Source organism: Podarcis gaigeae, assembly GCF_964106915.1.
Source record: "Podarcis gaigeae genome assembly, chromosome: 9".
Classification (NCBI taxonomy): domain Eukaryota; kingdom Metazoa; phylum Chordata; class Lepidosauria; order Squamata; family Lacertidae; genus Podarcis; species Podarcis gaigeae.
Window position 1 is genome coordinate 65,472,424 of NC_139685.1, and position 19,289 is coordinate 65,491,712.

A 19,289-nucleotide genomic window follows, 5' to 3' on the forward strand; every position below is an offset into this window, starting at 1 on the left:
GGCTGGGAAAACCCAGCCAGATGGGCAGGGTATAAATTAATTATTATTATTATTATTATTATTATTATTATTATTATTATTATTATTGAAGCAAACATCAATTGGGTTTTCTCCAGATTGACATTTGCTCCGATTCAGCACTAAAGAGCAGGTTTTCAGGGGGGAAGTGGTGGTGCAAAGACAAGACCATTTGGACTTGTGCTTAGAAAGGAAGGAAGAAGCAGAAAACCACTGGGACCCATGCTTTATAGGCATCGGACAAGCAGATGTCTGGACCAGCCCCAGGCCAGGACCCAAAGAGTCTCCAATGGAAATCCAATTGTGGTGAAAGCTTCACAGTGATTGTACTCCCTCTGACCTTGATGCTGGGCCATACCCTCCAATATTTCTCCGATGACCAGAGAACACGTCAGCAAACAAGCATAGGAATTTGCTATTAGACTCTCATCCATGTGGACATCTGAAGAAGGGCCCCTATGTAGGTGCTCACCCCCCCCCATCCAGATTGGGAGCACCTTTCGGAACAAGGCTCCAGGGCTGTTTTTCTCTTTGCACTTTGCAGGTGAAGCGTCTGGATTCTCAGGCCAAGCAGCACATTACGTTATTAAAAAAAAGAGAACACTTTAATGATGTAATGTGTAGTTTGGCCTCAGAACCCTGTCGCTTTGCCTGCAGAGGCAAACCCTGGTTTCTGGTTTTTCGCCACACCTCAAGACTAAGTGTCTTTTCTATATTTTTGCTGAACATGCACTATTATCAAGCTAGGTTTTCAGAAGCTGAATTGCAGCAAGTTGATCACAACCCACCAGACGTGTGTGGCAGCCTAACAGCAGTTCAAGAGCATCAGAAAGACCCGCTAGATCAGACCAAAGGTCTTTCTTGACCATCATCCTGTTGTTGTTTTTTACAGATGCTACTGAAGGAAGCCCAAAACATCATTTCTTGTTGCTTGCCACAAAGCAATTCATACTCATAAGGCATCCTGCCTTTAAAGTTCGAGGTTCTATTTAGCTAAAGACCTGTTTTCCACCATCCATGGATGTTTCCAATCCATCTAAGGCTGCATTCATGCCACAGTTTATTTTCCCGACGCTTCCCGAACTATTAATTTAGGCATTATGTTTGAGCTTCCACGCAGTGGAAAAGCCACTTGCGCAAGGCTGCACTATCCTCTGCAAATAATTTGTTGTTGTTGTTGTTGTTTAGTCGTTTAGTCGTGTCCGACTCTTCGTGACTCCATGGACCAGAGCACGCCAGACACTCCTGTCTTCCACTGCCTCCCGCAGTTTAGTCAAACTCATGCTGGTAGCTTCGAGAACACTGTCCAACCATCTCATCCTCTGTCGTCCCCTTCTCCTTGTGGCCTCCATCTTTCCCAACATTTCCAGGGAGTCTTCTCTTCTCATGAGGTGGCCAAAGTATTGGAGCCTCAGCTTCAGGATCTGTCCTTCCAGTGAGCACTCAGGGCTGATTTCCTTAAGAATTGACATGTTTGATCTTCTTGCAGTCCATGGGACTCTCAAGAGTCTCCTCCAGCACCATAATTCAAAAACACCAAACTGCCTTGGTCGCGCTGGTTGATGATCTCCGGCGGGCTAGGGACAAAGGTGAGAGCTGTTTCCTAGTTCTGCTGGATCTCTCAGCGGCCTTTGACACCATCGACCATAACATCCTTCTGGACCGTCTAGAGGGGCTGGGAGCTGGGGGCACTGTCATACAGTGGTTCCGCTCCTTCCTCCTGGGCCGTGTCCAGAAAGTGGTGGTGGGGAGTGAGTGTTCAGACCCCTGGGCTCCCACTTGTGGGGTGCCTCAGGGTTCTGTCCTCTCCCCCATGCTTTTTAATATCTATATGAAGCCGCTGGGAGAGATCATCAGGGGGTTTGGACTGGGTGTTCATCAGTATGCAGATGACACCCAGCTCTACCTCTCCTTTAAATCAGAGCCAGTGAAGGCGGTGAAGGTCCTGTGTGAGTGCCTGGAGGCGGTTGGAGGTTGGATGGCGGCTAACAGATTGAGGTTGAATCCTGACAAGACAGAAGTACTGTTTTTGGGGGACACGAGGCGGGCAGGTGTGGAGGATTCCCTGGTCCTGAATGGGGTAACTGTGCCCCTGAAGGACCAGGTGCGCAGCCTGGGAGTCATTTTGGACTCACAGCTGTCCATGGAGGCGCAGGTTAACTCTGTGTCCAGGGCAGCTGTCTACCAGCTCCACCTGGTACGCAGGCTAAGACCCTACCTCCCCGCGGACTGTCTCGCCAGAGTGGTGCATGCTCTAGTTATCTCACGCTTGGACTACTGCAACGCGCTCTACGTGGGGCTACCTTTGAAGGTGACCCGGAAACTGCAATTAATCCAGAATGCGGCAGCTAGACTGGTGACTGGGAGTGGCCGCCGGGACCACATAACACCGGTTCTGAGAGATCTGCATTGGCTCCCAGTACGTTTCCGAGCACGATTCAAAGTGTTGGTGCTGACCTTTAAAGCCCTAAACGGCCTCGGTCCTGTATACCTGAAGGAGCGTCTCCACCCCCATCGTTCAGCCCGGACACTGAGATCCAGCGCCGAGGGCCTTCTGGCGGTTCCCTCATTGCGAGAAGTGAGGCTACAGGGAACCAGACAGAGGGCCTTCTCGATAGTGGCGCCCGCCCTGTGGAATGCCCTCCCATCAGATGTCAAAGAGATAAAGAATTACCTGACATTCAGAAGACATCTTAAGGCAGCCCTGTTCAGGGAAGTTTTTAATATGTAATGCTGTACTGTTTTTAACACTGATTGGGAGCCGCCCAGAGTGGCTGGGGAAACTCAGCCAAATGGGCGGGGTATAAATAATAAATTATTATTATTATTATTATTATTATATTCGGCAATCAGCCTTCTTTATGGTCCAGCTTTCACTTCCATCCATCACTACTGGGAAAACCATAGCTTTTACTATACGGACCTTTGTTGGCAAGGTGATGTCTCTACTTTTTAAGATGCTGTCTATCTTTCTTTAAATGTTGTTTGTCGTTAAAAACAGACCATGCCCACCCCCTTTCCCCACAAGAAATGGTTAAAGGCAGGTCATGTTCAAATCAGGGCAAACAGCTGCTGAGCTTCCTATTTCGAGGAAGTTGTCTTCCCTCCTCTCCTGGCGTAATACACAGAAATTATTTTCTTTCCTTGCCTCCCTGTGTCCCCAGCTTGAATTCCATTGGAGTTTCTCGGCCTAAAGGACTTCATTGTGAGGGTTTTTTTTGTACTCCGTGCCTTTGTGCTGCGTTATTGGAGCACCCGCCTGTCTGAATGAACGTCCCTCAAGGCGATGAATGCTGGATGCGTCTCGCTTTGGGACTCGTCAGTTGTCTGCCCTTGAATCGGATGTCGAAATTGCTGTGGGAGGAGGCGATGGCACTGCTAGAGAGGGAATAGGGATTTGAATTAGGTCGCCCCCAGTGTGGCAGCAGCTAAGCTGGGAACTGGCAGGCCTTACTTTACGGTGCCAAGGAGCATCAATGGTTGCTGCTGATCCCTTTAAATGTCCCCAGGCATCACCTACCTCCTCATTCCTACTCCTGTCATAGGAACATAGGAAGCTGCAGGTACTGAGTGAGACGGTCTAGCTCAGTATCGTCTTTACTGGCTGAAAATCAGGATTTCAGGGGAGGAGTCTCTCTGAGCCCTACCTGGAGTTTCCGGGGATTGAACCTAGGACCTTCTGCATCCAAAACAGATGCTCTACCAATGAGCTACAGCCTTTCCCCAATAAGTAAGCCATAAATAAATAAGCATCAGTAGTTTACTGCCAAGAATTGCACCGTGAGAATGTCAGAGAAATGTAGAGCAAAGCTGATGAATGTTCTCTCTTTGTTTTAACATTGAGGAGCACTGCAGACAAATTTCCGAGCAGTTATCTCTGGTTGAAAAAAGGTCTGAGATTCGTGTGTGTGTGTGTGTGTGTTGTAGAGAATGAGTTAATTGGCACTATTTCATGCAGTTTTGCTTCCATACTATTTTTATCTGCAAGGGAAAAAATAGGCAATAAGTCTTTCCATTTGGTTTTTCCTGTAATCAGCTGGATCAATTTTGTACAGAAAACATTTGGTGCACAGTTACATTACACTAAGCAGAACAACTCTCTGATGTAAACAAATTTGCAGGAAGCTTTGGAAAAGGAAATGTGGATGATAAAAAAAGAGTTGATGATAAAAGATCACAAGTTCTGCTTGCGGAGGCCTGGTCTACATTATCAATATATATCAGATTTATAGGTGGCACTGTGGGTTAAACCACAGAGCCTAGGACTTGCCAATCAGAAGGTCGGCGATTCGAATCCCTGTGATGGGGTGAGCTCCTGTTGCTCGGTCCCTGCTCCTGCCAACATAGCAGTTCAAAAGCACATCAAAGTGCAAGTAGATAAATAGGTATCGCTCCGACGGGAAGGTAAATGGTGTTTCTGTGCGCTGCTCTGTTTCACCAGAAGCGAACCAAGCTAGTCATGCTGGCCACGTGACCCGGAAGCTGTACGCCGGCTGTCTCAGCCAATAAAGTGAGATGAGCACCACAACCCCAGAGTCGGTCACAACTGGACCTAATGGTCAAGGGTCCCTTTACCTTTACCTCTTGTGGCTTTTCCTACAGCATGGGTGGGGAACCATTTTCCACTCGGGGTCCACATTACATCACAGGCAACCTTTTGGGGGGCCTCACACCAGTAGTGGATGGAGCCAGAGGCAAATGTGCATATGCTGTAACCTGAATGATCTCCATTCTGTCCAGCAATTCAGGCTTTACCCTTTGGAATTTTGCTGAGTTTGAACTTTCTAGCCTAGACAGCTGTTCCACTTTGAATGGTGGGGTACATTCCAGCCATGCAAAAATTAGATGTTTCTATCTATCTACTCATCTTTCTATCCAGGCAATGCAAAAGGCAGTATCACTATTCATTGATACATCCCAACCAGGCAAAAGTTCTCAAGGAGGGCAGAAAGCTTGGTCAGGAAAGGGCATGGTCTGGAGAAAAAGAGGTGCAGTGAGTCTTGAGGGACAGAGAGAGGGGCTTGAGGTTCTCCACCCTGCCCCAAAGAATTCTGGGAACTGTAGTTCATAAGGTACTAAGAATTCTTCATTCGAGGTTCATAGCCTCCACAAATGATGATTCCTAGTATTCCCTGGGAAAGGGAATAGTTCTTAAACGTGGTTTAAATATTTAGCTTGGATATGCCAAGTAGTAGTAGTAGTAGTAGTAGTAGAAAGCCCAGGAAGTGAGTTGTGCTGAAGAATCACCTGAAACATGAATTTTTAATATGGAAAACAATCCAGAACAAACAGAAAAAGTGTGAAGAGGCAGTTTTGCTATAAAGACACAGAGAAACCACAGATTGTCAAGGTTTCCCAGCAGGTATCCACACAGAAAAATAGATGTGTTTGTAATTATCACATTTACAGTCGGCATGGCTGATGTTTTAATTCCCTGCATGGAAGTGCTTTCTGTGGAGGGAATTCATAATATCTGAAGCAGCATTAAATCTCATTTAAATCCACGAGACTTAAATTTTGTCTACTCGCAAGATTAGCTCAACTCATGTTGCTTCTTGAGACAGAGGACAAGATGGCTCCCAATCCATACCTCCCAGAGAAGCCAGCCAGGTTGACTCTTGAGTCTTACTTTCAGCGCTGGTGATGAGACATTGTCCTCCATCTTACCTGAGGACAGAAAGCTAGAATAGGGAGTGCAAGGCAGGCCGTGAGCTGCATGCACTCTGCCCCCCAAACAGCTTGCTGTTATTTCCTGATACCTAACACCTGCCACCTGAGGTAGCTTCTTCACTCTGCCTAATAGTAGGGGCAGCTCTGTTGACTGGTGAACTTAACACTCTATGGGGGAAGACCCATAAAACTATAGATCTATATGCAGATTCTAGTGTTCTGTGATGAGTTTTCTCGCATCAGGAAACATCCCCTTGCTCTTCCTTATTACGCTTCTCCTCATCCCATAAACATTGTTTTCCCCCAACTACACCTTGGAAGCTTTATACTATACCCTCTGACATTTCTCCGAAGAAAATAGGGACGTCCCATTCCATAATGATAATTTTACTATTTATACCCCACACATCTTGCTGGGTTGCCCCAACCATTCTGGGCAACTTCCAACCGCCCCCCATAATAAAACATTAAACTGTTTAAAAAACTTCCCTATACAGAATTGCCTTCAGATGCCTTGGAGGTTGGATAACTCCATACCCTCCAATATTTCCCCAATGAAAATAATTAAGGAATAGTTAATTAACTTTTTTTATTTGATTGATATAATGTTGTATAAATCTTTGTCTTTTTTCCTTTATATCTTTTTTTGTCTTTGTTTCGAAAAATTTATTTCCCCCCTTTCTTTTCTTTTTTATATTTAAATCTGAAATATTTACCTTCGTTGTATGCTTGTATGTTTGTATTTTAAACCAATAAAGATTTAATTAAAAAAGTAAAAGTAAAAGTAAATAGGGACGTCCTAAGGAGAAGTGGGACATTCTGGGATCAAATCAGAAACCGGGATGGCTTCTCTAAATTAGGGACACCCCTAGAAAACAGGGACACTTGGAGGGTCTGTTATACATCCAAACTATCTGTGTCAGCGAGCTCCTCCCCAACTTAAAAACAAAACACCCGGAGAAAAATAGATGGTGAAAATACAGGAGAAGATATGCAAATATTCTTATTTAACCTACAGACCAATCCATACCCCTGATCTGCCTTGCAACAGAGGGTCTGGCTGCGGGTGAAGATGTCCCTCCACTGGCCTTCGCCATCAATGGAGCTCTTCATCATCATTGAGAACCAGTGTGGTGTAGTGGTTAAGAGTCACGTAATCTGGTGAAGCAGGTTCGCTTCCCCGCTCCTCCACATGCAGCTGCTGCATGACCTTGGGCCAGTCACGCTTCTCTGAAGTCTCTCAGCCCCACTCACCTCTCAGAGTGTTTGTTGTGGGGGAGGAAGGGAAAGGAGATTGTTAGCTGCTTTGAGACTCCTTAAAAGGAGTGAAAGGCGGGATATCAAATCCAAACTCCTCCTCCTCTTCCTCTTCTCTTCTCTTCTTCATGATTGCTGACAGCCACCATTTTTCAATTGTTCACCACTTATATATATATACTAGGAAGTAGGCTGTTGAAATCAGAGACCTGCCACCCTCTCCGTAATTTTCTTTTAGGATAGCCTCAGAGTATTGCATCTTGTCAGCAAGGCCTGTGCATTTTTGGAGTGTTTTTAACCTGTTCGCTATGCTCTCAGTACAGTACATTTTCGGCCTGCATCCAATTCAATTATGGGCAGTATATGGAATGAATTTAATTAGATTTGCCATAGCCGAAAGGAAGTCTGTGTAATGTAGAGTCAGGGGAGGCTGTCCATTGATGTTGTTAAGATTTTGCAAAGAAAACCAGAGAAAGTAGATGGCTGATGCATTTTGCGTTCTAATGATATATTTTGATGCAAAACCAAGGGCCAAATTGGATGTGAAAATAAATGCACCTGAATCTAATGAGCAGGGCATTTTTTTATTTTTATTTTAAAAAGGAAATTATATCAGTTGGAGCTAATAATATCAATGAGATTGAGCAGGCATGGGAGGGGGATGTGAAGACCCACCCTTCATAGCTGTCAACTTTTCCCTTTTCTTGCAAGGAATCCTATTCGGAATAAGGGAATTTCCCTTAAAAAAAAGGGTCATGTGGCCACAATGACTAAGCCACTTCTGGCAAACCAGAGTAGCGCATGGAAACACCGTTTACCTTCCCGCTGGAGCGGTACCTATTTACCTCCTTGAATTTGATGTGCTTTCGAACTGCTAAGGTTGGCAGGAGCAGGGACCAAGCAATGGGAGCTCACCCCGTCACGGGGATTCGAACTGCCGACCTTCTGATTGGCAAGTCCTAGGCTCTGTGGTTTAACCCACAGCACCACCCGCCTCCCACCAATATAAGTAATAGCGCATAGCAATAAGTAGAAGAATTGTGTGTGTGGTTTTTTGGGGGGTGGGGGTGGGGGAGGAGAGCTTTTAATTTCAGCAGTCGCCAGGTGGAAGAGCTTAAATCAACCTCTCTTGGTTTCTCAAATGTTTGGCAGGTGTGAAACTGGGGATTCAAGCCCTCCCTGCATTGCCTTTTCTCTGAGCTCCAGATGAAGCGGAGACTTTGCAGACAAGAGCACCTAAGGAGGGAGAGCGGCAGCAGGAGGAGTTGGCGTTCAGCTGCAGAGCTTCAAGTCTTCCCATCCATAGGTGGCCAAGCACCAGCATTTTAAAGGTCTCCATCTCCCTTTCCTGCCTTTAGACACTAAGGTATGTCTCTTTTGCCGTAGGAATTTAGGTGGCGCTTGGCCCTGTGGTCTCTGCCTCGGTATTGACGCCTCTTGCCTTCCTCTGCTTCTTAATTCCAAGCACTTAATTCTTGGCTTGCTCATATTCTGCTTCTGCTGCCCTTCTTTTCCATATGCCAGCTTGTTCCTCCCACTCTCCAAGCCAGCCCTTAGCACTGTGTGCTTTCAATATGTTCCCACGCCCTGTCCTACAGCCAGCGGTTTCATGGTAACAAAGATGGTTGCATTTCTAAATGGTAGGTTGAGGCTAGAGAAGGATACGGGCTGGCCGAGTGGCAGATTCAGTACATACTTTCCCTGCAGAAGATCTCAGGTTCAGTCTCCAGCCTCTGCAGGTAAAGTTGAAAAAGTCCTCTGCCCATAGCTGTCAACTTACAGATTTGAAAATAAGGGACCAGCAGCCTCGAAAATAAGGGACCAGCAGCCAAAATAAGGGATTTCCCAAGCAACTTCTGAGCCCCTCCAAGCCAAAAGCAGAAAGCCCAGCCAGCAGCCAAATGAAGCCTCAAGCGGTGGTTCCCACAGCGCAGCAACCCGGCAAAGGGGTTGCAGCAAGGAAAACCACCGTCAGGTCTCCGCTGGGGAGCGCTGAGCAAAGGCGAGTCCCCAGACAACGTGGCTGATTTGATCGGCACAAGGCATGCAAGCTCCACCCCCCCAGTCGTTCTTAGACTGGCTGGGAGGGAGGGAGAGGAGCTGCTTCCTTTGAAACCTAGGAAATTTAAGGGACATCATCAATAAGGGACAGCAGCGGGACACAGCGCTGGGATAAGGGACTTTCCTGCCAAATAAGGGACGGTTGACAGCTATGCCTCTGCCCCCAAACCTGGAGAACTTCTGCCTGTCAGTGTAGATAGCACTATGCTAGTTGAACCTGTGGCACAGCTTTTTATATTATTAAAAAGGTAAAGGTAAAGGTACCCCTGCCCGTACGGGCCAGTCTTGACAGACTCTGGGGTTGTGCGCCCATCTCACTCAAGAGGCCAGGGGCCAGCGCTGTCCGGAGACACTTCCGGGTCACGTGGCCAGCGTGACATCGCTGCTCTGGCGAGCCAGAGCCGCACACGGAAACGCCGTTTACCTTCCCACTGGTAAGCGGTCCCTATTTATCTACTTGCACCCGGAGGTGCTTTCGAACTGCTAGGTTGGCAGGCGCTGGGACCGAGCAGCGGGAGCGCACCCTGCCGCAGGGATTTGAACCACCGACCTTTCGATCGGCAAGTCCTAGGCGCTGAGGCTTTAACCCACAGCGCCACCTGCGTCCCTTTTATATTATTAATTTGTGTCTTTCTGCTTTCAAGCATCTGAAGCTCAAATGGCCTGTTCCAATAACAACAGAAATAATTCAAGAAGTAGCTTTATCTAGCATGGGTAAAGCAAAATTCCTTTTAGTTCTTGCAAAGAACTCCAGTAATTTAGGGTGCTGAGTGCTGCAAGGGTTTGGGAGTACAAAGCAGTTGCAAACAAAGCAGTTTCCATCCCCTGATCCTAGCCAGAATTCCTGGCTAGCTTGATTTATTCCTGCTTGTTCAATCAATCAATATTTCCTTAATGCACAGAAAGAAAATTGCCTAACAGGCTGCTCCATCCCAGGCATTGTACTCGACTTGTAAGGTAGAGCCTGCCCAGGGAAAAAGAATTAAAGAGGTGGATTGACTGTATGCAGATATGGAAGCTGAGGCTTGTATTGGCCTCATAGCATCAAGCTTTCAGCAGTTTCTAAGGTTCTTGGTACACAGTGAAGCCAGCCAGCTGTTGACCTGAGGACCAGACTGGATGCAGGACTTGGAGACCAAAGAAGAGGCCCATCTTTTGTAGGATGGTCCATTTGCAGTCCCTAGAGCCCCTCAGGCTGCCCATCTCCTTTCTTACCTGACTTCCCTGAGCATTTAACCAGAATTAAGAGGAAATAACTGGTGCAGCCACCTGTACCCAGCTTGCCATGTTGTTCAGGGTGGATTGGGTCACAAACAAAAAGGTATTTGCTGCCAGGTATGATAAGGTGAGCTCACTCAGTGAGGGGGGGTCCAAGGAGGGCATCTTGCCCCAATCCCCTGCTCCCAAGAACTGGCGTCACATATAAAGCTAGGAAGTGGAGATCTTGTAGCATCGAAAGGAAAAGTGTGCAGAACTTTATCTCCTCCCATGTTTGTTGCACCAGGTATTTGCTGCCAGGTATGATAAGGTGAGCTCACTCAGTGAGGGGGGGTCCAAGGAGGGCATCTTGCCCCAATCCCCTGCTCCCAAGAACTGGCGTCACATATAAAGCTAGGAAGTGGAGATCTTGTAGCATCGAAAGGAAAAGTGTGCAGAACTTTATCTCCTCCCATGTTTGTTGCACCAGTCACTTTTGTCAATACCTGGCTCTAGTCTCCTGCACATTCTTCTTTCTGCTGCTTAAAGACCTGCCCACCCCCTTTTCTGGCTCCACTGCTTTGTGTGGAAAATAATAATAATAATAATAATAATAATAATAATAATAATAATAGTAATAATAATAATAATTTATTTATACCCCACCCATCTGGCTGGGCTTCCCCAGCCACTCTGGGCTGCTTCCAATAGAATATTAAAATACAATAGTTTAACATTAAAAGCTTCCCTAAACAGGGCTGCCTTCAGATGTTTTCTAAAAGTCTGGCAGTTGTTTTTCTCTTTGACATCTGGTGGGAGGGCGTTCCACAGGGCGGGTGCCACTACCAAGAAGGCCCCTCTGCCTGGTTCCCTGTAACTTGGCTTCTCGCAGTGAGGGAGCCTCCAGAAGGCCCTCGGCGCTGGACCTCAGTGTCCGGGCAGAATGACATTGGAAGTGTTTACCGAGCATGGAAACCGCCTCCAACCATTTCATAACTGGGAGTGGCAGTGAGTCTCTCCAGGTCGATGTTACTGGTTGTTTTTTGTGTTTTTTTGGAGGTGCGTTCTATGATATGCTATTGGCTTGATAATAGTGGTGGATCTAAACTAGACTGTCCGCACATCATTCCAATTTATTAGTTGTTCTGTGATGCTTCTCTAAAGTTAGTGCATTGCTGCCATATGAAAAGTTGCAGGGTTTCAGCAGAGAGTTAGGGGACGTGCAGCAAGTGGAAGTGAAGCAGTGTGTCTCTACTCTGAAACTTAAGCGATATTGAAAGCAGGATCATTAATTAAGGCTAAAACAACAAAACAATACCCCCCTCCCACTAACACATTTAAAAGGCTTAGAATATTAATAGGCCAAAGGCCTGGTTGAAGAGGACATGCAGCAATTAGAAGTGTGTTTCTACCCTGAAAGCACCCTGCAATACTGAAAATGGAATCATGTATAGCTGCCCCAATACCACCTTGAGCAAAGATTGCAATGAATTCTTAATAAAAAGGACACAAGCAGGAACTCTGTGTTGGGGGCCGCTGTATGAGCCCAAAGCAATTGTTGGGGAGGGGGCTTCCCATGGTAACTGAGTTTCCTTTTTAAATGCAGTTTTATTTTTTAATTCCCCCCCCCCCCCACACACACAGTTTAAAGCTACTGGTGTCCACAGTGCTGCTGCTGTGCCCTTGAAATTGCCGGCAGACTCAGTGGCTTTTAAACTAGAAAAAGAAAAGGAAGGCAGCTTTGCCTCCCCAAGCACAAATCAGTGTGTCAAACAGTCTGGGCTGCTTTTGCCCTAATTCTTGCTTTGCCTGAAATGCTTAAAATGAGATGGCGGCATAAGTAAGGCTCCATTCATGTCTATATTTTCCTTATAATTTGCTTAGGATTCTTTTGATTGCAATTGACACACAAGTATAGAGGTGAAAGCCCGACCCATAATCTCTTATTAATTCTTATTAATAAGGGCTTCTGTGTTTAAGCTGCAGGCATCAAAGTCATACTTTCCGGAGCTTGTAATAGTACCCTTTTGGGTCTGCCTTTTCTCCTGCCTGCTGTCCTCCATTCCCCCCCCCCCACTTCTCAGATGATTCCTTGGAATGTTGGAACAGTGATGGTAACAGCCTCAGGGGCAGAGCTAGCAGCAGGAGCTGCCATTAGCCACAAGCGGAAGCCATAATTTTTCACATTAATGTATGGCTCATTTTGGATGGAAGTAGCAGGGAGATGCTAGCTAACCTGTAGCAGGGTAAAGGTAAAAAGGTAAAGGGACCCCTGACCATTAGGTCCAGTCGTGGCCGACTCTGGGGTTGCGGCGCTCCTCTCCCTTTATTGGCCGAGGGAGCTGGCGTACAGCTTCCAGGTCATGTGGTCAGCATGACTGAGCCACTTCTGGCGAACCAGAGCAGCACATGGAAACACCGTTTACCTTTGCGCTGGAGTGGTACCTATTTATCTACTTGCACTTTGATGTGCTTTCATACTGCTAGGTTGGCAGGAGCAGGGACCGAGCAACAGGAGCTCACCCCGTCACAGGGATTCGAACCGCCAACCTTCTGATCGGCAGGTCCTAGGCTCTGTGGTTTAACCCACAGCGCCACCGTGCAAACTCAGGCAAACTCTGAAGGAGGCAATTCAGAGGGGGTTCTCTTCCAGCCTAACTCATATGTTTGCTTGCTTTCTTGTTTTGCAACTTGTGTACAGTGCGCGATTCTAATAAAACCTCAAAGAAGACCAGAAAAAGAATAAAACAATCAAATTATCAGCAAAGAAACAGTTAGAAACAAGTATTCCAAATAAAAATAAAATAAAATAAAATAATCAACAGTAAGCTAAAACCAGATTAAAACCTATGGCAACTTGTTTGTATAGACTTGCCAAAAGAAAAAAAAATTTTTTTTTAGCAGGTACTGAAAAAGAACACCTGTCTGATATCAATAGGCGGGGAGTTCCGAAGTGTGGATGCTGCTGCAGTAAATGATTGATTTTTTGCAAGGGCTAATGAGTATTATGGGACACATATAACAGTGCCAGTTCTGTAGATCAAAGTGGTCAAGTTTGCACATACAGTCGTACCTCGGAAGTCGAAGGGAATTTTTTCCGGAAGTCCGCTCGACTTCCAAAACGTTCGGAAACCAAGGCTCGGCTTCCGATTGGCTGCAGGAGCTCTCCTTAACAAACTTCAGTTCTCAGGGTTATTGGGGGATGACAACCCATGGCTGTCTAAGTGCTATAAGAATGCTTTTTAGATGTATAGTGTGAATGTTGCCAGAAGGTCTATGTTTGGCATTAGGCAACGAGGCTGCCAAAATCAAAGCACCAGAAGGGGACCCAAAGGAGCATTCACAATGGCTGATAATTTTCCCCTCAAAAATAGGTCGCAGCTTTGCTGTGCAAGGTAGAAAGGCTAATGCAGAACTGAGATAAGGTATGGAAAGTTCGTGGAATTATCTGAAGCAAAATACAAATACAGTGGTACCTCAGGTTACAGACGCTTCAGGTTACAGACTCCGCTAACCCAGAAATAGTACCTCAGGTTAAGAACTTTGCTTCAGGATGAGAATAGAAATAGCGTGGCGGCGGCGCGGTGGCAGCTAGAGTCCACATTAGTTAAAGTGGTACCTCAGGTTAAGAACGGTTTCAGGTTAAGAACGGACCTCCAGAACGAATTAAGTTCTTAACCCGAGGTACCACTGTACCAAGCACTGTTTTTGGTGTGTTGGTGTCCTGGCTTGTTGCTCTTTTGAGCATACTTCAGGATTAATTGTTTGAATAAGACTTTGAGAGAGAGAGAGAGAAAGGCTGCAATACTGTTATTCTGAAAAAAACGAGAAAGATTTTATCTTGTAAGGTCCTATTTGCTGCATTGTAATAGTGCTGCAACATTATAAGGGGGCATTTGGATCCTGCCTCGTTCTCCTGCTACATTGAATGGGAGGAATGTTTGAGCAGGAAACTTCAGAAACTCGCTGGCTCCCAATACCTTAACTCCTCTTCTGTAGCAGAGTAAGCACAGTCTGCCTTAGAGCGGGATTCTGACTAGCTACTTGCCCTGTTAACCAAACTTCTCTTTCTCAAAGAAAGTGCAGGCTTTCTCAGAGCAGTACAGGCTTTCTTTGATTTCACAGAAGCTGCCAACGTTCGCCAAGAAAAGCTGACTCTGCATTTTAACACTTCCAGCAGTACTTCTGCGTTTTATACTTACTTCAGGCTTTGCATTTGTCGTGCTGCTGCAACAGTTACCCGAAAAAGAAGGGAAGGAAGAAGCAACCTTGCTAGCCTGGCGCTATTCTAAGACGGGAATCGCCAGGCTGTTGGACACGAGCCATGTACAATTGCCAAGAATCCTTTATGTGACTCCAGGGCCATTCTCAAGCAAATATAATTGTTTGCCATGGCTTTGGAAGATATATAGCTGCTGAAAATACATATGAACATATAAAGATGCCCTAGGGTGTCTCATACCATTGTTACATCTACCTCAGTATTGTATACAGGGATAGGGATGTGGGTGGCGCTGTGGTCTAAACCACTGAGTCTCTTGGGCTTGCAGATCAGAAGGTCGGCGGTTTGAATCCCGGCGATGGGGTGAGCTCCCGTTGCTCTATACCAGCTCCTGCCAACCTAGCATTTTGAAAGCATACCAGCGCTAGTAGATAAAGATACCACTGCGGCAGGAAGGTAAACAGCATTTCTGTGCGTTCTGGTTTCCATCACAGTGTTCCGTTGTGCCAGAAGCAGTTTAGTCATGCTGGCCACATGGCCTGGAAAGCTGTCTGTGGACAAACACCGGCTCCATTGGCCTGAAAGAGGAGATGAGCACCGCAACCCCATAGTTGCCTTTGACTGGACCCATCCAGGGGTCCTTTACCTTTACTTTTTGTATGCAGGAGTAAGAAATTGAGTGGGGGGCATTCAGATAAGTGAACAACCACACCCCTGCTTGATTCTGGCCACAGAATCTACTCACTTTGCAACCCCATGGCACCTGTTGAAACTACCACTTGTCAGGTTTCAATGTTTGCTCGGAAGACGTAATGACAGGGACAGGATTTTTTATGGTGGTGGGGAGGGTAATAAGCCTTCTGATTCCCTTTCCTTAAATATTTGTCTGACCAGCAGCAGCTCTCCAGAGTCTCAAAGTTTTGCAGACTTATCTGCCTGTCTCTCACCCTATGTGTTAACGATGCTTGTTGTTGTTTAGTCATTTAGTCATGTCCATCTCTTCATGACCCCATGGACCAGAGCATGCCAGGCTCTAACATTGCTAAGTGGGATCCAAACTGCAAGAGAAAGGCCATCCCACTCCACTGATCATCCTTTCTAGGAGAAGTTAGCTTACATTTGGAAAATTAGACACTTAAGAGCTGGTTCACACAAGCACATATATCACTCAATTTCTCCTTCCACTTGACAAGCCCTGAAGGCTTATATTCTGCAGTGCCTCATGAGCAATGTGATGCAAATTCTTATGCGCACCGTTACAATATGTTTTAATGGTTCAACACTGTTTCAACTCTGAATGCAGACTTATTATTTTGCTGTTTTATACCTGGCAGATGAATGTAAGAACTGGCTCCACTGAAAAGCCTTTCCTTTGAGGCAGGCCTGTGGAACGTCCAGCCCAAGGGACTAATTCAGCCTGGCCCAGGTCCCAGTTTGGCCTGCAAGGCTGTTTCCTCCGAACAATGTCATAAGCAACATCTGGTGTGGGGCAGTTAAAGGTGTGGTGGGCAATTAGAGGTGTAGGGGTTCAGGGTCACCGGGGGGGGGTCAAAGACCCATTACCGTTTCTCCAGCAAGGGTCCCTGTTTACAGCTTCTGTTGACAGCCTCCTAATCAGCATGAGAGCTATTTAGCTGTTGGAGCTAATCAAAGTGAAAAGAGGGGAGTCAGTCACTGAGGATTGGCTCCTAGGTGTTGGGAGATCCTACACACAAATAGAAATCCGGCAGAGACACATACCTGACTGGCATGTTCTCTCCCTCCTGGCTGGCTGGGAGATTCAAAAGCTTTCTCCAGCCCGAACATCACAGTGACTGATAGCAAGAGGCATCAGCACACTTCAGGATCAGCAGAGTATAGGCAGTCAGCGATCAGACTCAGTAGCACAGCTTTTGGCTAAACTACATTTATTTACATATACAGTGGTACCTCAGGTTACATACGCTTCAGGTTACAGACGCTGCTAACCCAGAAATAGTACCTCGGGTTAAGAACTTTGCTTCAGGATGAGAACAGAAATTGTGCTCCGGTAGTGTGGCGGCAGCAGGAGGCCTCATTAGCTAAAGTGGTGCAAGAGTGCTTTGAATGTATAGATGTGACCGTCATCTTTTTACCATCTGCTTATACAGTGGTACCTCGGGTTACAGATGCTTCAGGTTACAGACGCTTCAGGTTACAGACTCTGCTAACCCAGAAATAGTACCTCGGGTTAAGAACTTTGCTTCAGGTTGAGAACAGAAATCGTGCTCCGGTAGTGCGGCGGCAGCCGGAGGCCCCATTAGCTAAAGTGGTGCTTCAGGTTAAGAACAGTTTCAGGTTAAGAATGGACCTCCGGAACGAATTAAGTACTTAACCCGAGGTACCACTGTACACACTCGGAGCATCATAACTCAGCTCCTTCCTCTTTAGCATCAGACAGCAGAGAGAAAAAACAAAAGGACTCCTATATCACGGAAACACAGTAATAAAAACATCCTGTCTCCATCTCTTCCCACAATGTGGAATGAGAACATACACCGTCATGTGATGAAAACAATCCCATGACTGCAACATGGGGAATGAATCCTAACACTAGGGTCACTCTAGAGAAGGCATGCAGGAAGAACCAGTGGCGTAGCGTGGGTTGTCAGCACCCGGGGCAAGGCAAGTAATTTGCACCCCCTAACCCGTTGATTTGCGCCCCCTAACCCGTGGATTTGCGCCCCCTAACCCGTGGATTTGCACCCCCTAACCCGTTGATTTGCGCCCCCTAACCCGTGGATTTGCGCCCCTAACCCTAACCCCCAGATGTTGCGCCCAGTGCGGCCGGCCCCCCCTGCACCCCCCACGCTACGCCACTGGGAAGAACACTGAGGATGGGTGTTCTACAGCATTTAGGAACACAGAAAACAGCAGTTTCTTCAGTTACAAGAGAACGGTGGTCAAGTTCTGTTATGTATAATGGAACTTCAAAAATAAATAAATTACAACTTAAATTACTCCAAAAAGCACTCCAAATAATTTGCCCATGCACAGAAAATAGATCTAGCTGAAGGAAAATGCATGGAGATCTGCACTGTTTGTTGCAATGTATCCCCAATGATTCTTACTGGTTCTTATTATAAGTTTATTGTATAATATTAGAAGGTTCTATCATATTAGAGGGGTATGTGGTTGTGAGGGGGCGGGACTGTGACTTTCCTGAAGGGACCATGCAGTTCTAAAGTGGTCCCTACACTGCTGCTGTCAGTGCACAATTGGGAGCCTTGAAGTGCCCTCCTGATTATTCATTGGCAAGAGAGGCTTTGCTGTCAGCGCATATCAGCTGATAGGCAGTGACGTCTAGTGTGTTGACTTCCCATGGGGATCTCTGTTGCTGATCCGTGCTCTTTATAGCATATCTTGCTGCACTATGAAAGAAAAATTGGTCACCAGATGTCATGATAATATCAGGTCATGTGGCCTGCTGGGGTGGGGGTGGGGATCCAGGATTTGGCCTTCCGGACTGATCCCGTTTCCCCACTCCTGATTTGAGGTGATACAAAAGGTTTCCCAAGATCTATCATGGACTGTTCACAAATACATGCAAATCCTTGATGATGTTGTCTTCTAGCGATGAGCATGCATGTGTGTACTAGCCCCAATACATTTGCTTAATTCATTTAATTATAATGGTGGTGACTCCAGCCTCTGAAAATAAAATTTCACCAAAATAAAACAGCAAAATAAGAAGTCTGCATTCGGAGTTGAGACAGTGTCGAACAATTAAAACATATTGTAATGGTGCACATAAGAATTTGCATCACATTGCTCAAGAGGCACTGCAGAATATAAGCCTTCAGGGCTTGTCAAAAGACAGGAAGAGATGTGGCTTTACGGAAATTATACTACAGCCACAGAGCCACCACCAAGACGTCTTGTCACTGTTGCCTGCTGATTGACAGGCCAGAAGGCAGGGCCTATGATGCCAACCTTTGGGTTCAGGTAGATTCATATCCTTCAGAAAACCTGGCCCTAGATCATATGGGACTTTAGAGCAGGTGTGAGGAACCTTTGGTCCTCTGAATGTTGCTAAACTACAGCTCCCATCAACCCAGCAAGCATGGTGAATGGCAAGGGATGATGGGAGTTGAAGTTCAGCAACATTGGGGGTGGGGCAGAGGTTCTTCAAACCTGTTTTAGAGGTTAACACCAGTGCTTCAAGTTGAGCAGCCATCACACAGGTACCACAATGGGAAATAATTTCAGTTATTAGTGTCACTATTGAAAGCTAAAGGCACCACAGAACTGCCAGATTAAATTAAATTTATTGATGTTCCCACCCCAATAATGTCAGATCATGGAAAGAGAAAATAGTGTACAGATGAATAATGTTCATAATTACCTGCTGGTGTCTGGTGTGGTTATATGTACATATAATTTGAGAAATAGGCTGTTCCTTATCTTGAAGGCACAATAAGATTCTGTAGACATTTTCTGTTGACATCAATGGAAACATAAGCAGGCCCCAGGCTCTGTTATTATAAAAACTTGTAATTAACCAGTAACATTTAAAAAACAAATGGAGATGAGGGTGATTTCCTTTGGATAACCTTCAAATCCGCAATGCATTGATAAATATAAAAATCATTCTGCAGACTTGATTCTCATTGAAACAGCTGATGACATTTTGTAGACTGCCAGAGGTTGTTGGGCCTTCCAAATAAGACCTTAGGATACCTTTGTTGGAAATGACGCCAATCTATAATGAAACAAATAAGCGGGCAAGACAGGACACGGTCTGGAAACAATGTTCTCTACTTGCTTTTAGAAAAAGGCAACAATGACAATGAACTCACCTGATTCTACAGCTGCTTTAGCACTTGTTGTTTAGTCATTTAGTTGT

General features: G+C 46.0%; 1 protein-coding gene and 1 long non-coding RNA gene across 10 annotated transcripts in view; one reads left to right on the forward strand and one right to left on the reverse strand.

Annotated features, from left to right (window-relative positions):
• Positions 1 to 13,724, reverse strand: part of LOC310852933 — a 114,236-nt gene extending 100,512 nt beyond the window's left edge. Inside the window, exon 1 of the long non-coding RNA XR_014568456.1 lies at positions 13,680 to 13,724. This is a non-coding gene — a long non-coding RNA (uncharacterized lncRNA). The remainder of the gene's footprint in view (positions 1 to 13,679) is intronic.
• MAPK10 (mitogen-activated protein kinase 10) overlaps positions 1 to 19,289 on the forward strand; it is a 252,270-nt gene that overhangs the window by 65,248 nt on the left and 167,733 nt on the right. For 6 of the 9 annotated variants that reach the window (XM_083756672.1, XM_083756671.1, XM_083756676.1 and 3 more), the window contains exon 2: positions 8,098 to 8,311. The exons of the other annotated variants lie outside the window; for them this stretch is intronic. The gene's annotated coding sequence lies outside the window, so the exon portion shown is untranslated. The remainder of the gene's footprint in view (positions 1 to 8,097; positions 8,312 to 19,289) is intronic. 9 annotated transcript variants of the gene reach the window in all.